The sequence below is a fragment of the Plasmopara halstedii genome (assembly GCF_900000015.1).
Source record: "Plasmopara halstedii genome assembly, contig: Scaffold_262, whole genome shotgun sequence".
NCBI classification, from domain to species: domain Eukaryota; phylum Oomycota; class Peronosporomycetes; order Peronosporales; family Peronosporaceae; genus Plasmopara; species Plasmopara halstedii.
This window is the reverse complement of record NW_020187183.1, coordinates 1,199,770-1,200,233: the sequence shown is the minus strand read 5'-3', so window position 1 is coordinate 1,200,233 and position 464 is coordinate 1,199,770.

Below are 464 nucleotides of genomic sequence, written 5' to 3'. Positions count from 1 at the left end.
AGTTATACGAATGGCGGCTACCTGCTTATCTGGGGCTCCGAAGGCGGCGACGGGGATGGCTCGGCCATCTACGCACAGCGCTTTGATGCGAACGATAACAGGGTGGGACGCGAGTTCCTGGTGAACACCACCACGAGCGGCAACCAGGGTACCGGTGGCGACTCGGTGGATGCAACGCACATCTTTGACGCCGTGCTGACCGCGGACGGCAGCGTATACGTGACGTGGCAGTCGGACAACGTGGACGGCTCGGGAACCGGCATTGAAGGTATCGTGATTGACGTGGATGCGGCGTTCTACTCCGAGTACACGGTGAACACCACCACCACGGGAGCGCAGACGGTCTCGTCGGTAGCCAGCCTGCCGGACGGCGGCGCCATCGTGGTGTGGCAGTCGGCGAGCGGAGACGGCTCCGGCAGCTGCGTCAAGGGCCAGCTGCTGGACGCGAAAGGCCAGCCGGTCGG